This window comes from Gavialis gangeticus, unplaced genomic scaffold (genome assembly GCF_001723915.1).
Source record: "Gavialis gangeticus isolate Ggan-Ray unplaced genomic scaffold, GavGan_comp1, whole genome shotgun sequence".
In the NCBI taxonomy this organism is placed as follows: domain Eukaryota; kingdom Metazoa; phylum Chordata; order Crocodylia; family Gavialidae; genus Gavialis; species Gavialis gangeticus.
The window spans coordinates 246,092,785-246,093,408 of NW_017729032.1; positions in this window are offsets into that span (position 1 = coordinate 246,092,785).

Below are 624 nucleotides of genomic sequence, written 5' to 3' on the forward strand. Positions count from 1 at the left end.
ACCACGTTGGCCCTCTTCCAGTCCTCCGGCACCACTCCAGAGCACCATAAGTGCTCGTAAAGCCATGCCAGGGGTCCTGCAATGACCTCGACCAATTCCTTTAGAACAGTAATGGTCAAGTTAGAAACTTGAGCCTAGTTAAAATGCTGAAAAAGAACTAACTTTTAAAAATTCTTAAAACTTAGGTAATAGCTGAATGAAGTGGTAGATACAAGGTCTGTCAGCTCAGTTATCTGTCTGACAGTGAATAGAGGCTAATCTGGTTAATACTTATTCTGTTCATTCAAACCATCCAACTGAGGGAAAAGAAGTTGCAACAGTACTTCCCAATATCAAATGCACCTTTCATGCTAATGTCTGTTGTCACTGGATTTATCACCCAAATACCTCTTTCTGGGCAGACCTAAACCCTCAGACTGACCACAACCTCTCCATTCAATAATAGGCAAATTCTATTGATACACAGTGATAGGAAACAAGAATAATGCAAACAGTCTCAGAGATCACCGAGTCAAGGTACGTCTGGTCAGTACACAAGCTTCACTCCGAGATTCTCTCTTGAATGTCAGAAGTCAGCAACTTGGAAGTTGAGGGCTGAGCCCCCTTCCCTTCCCACCCTAGGGT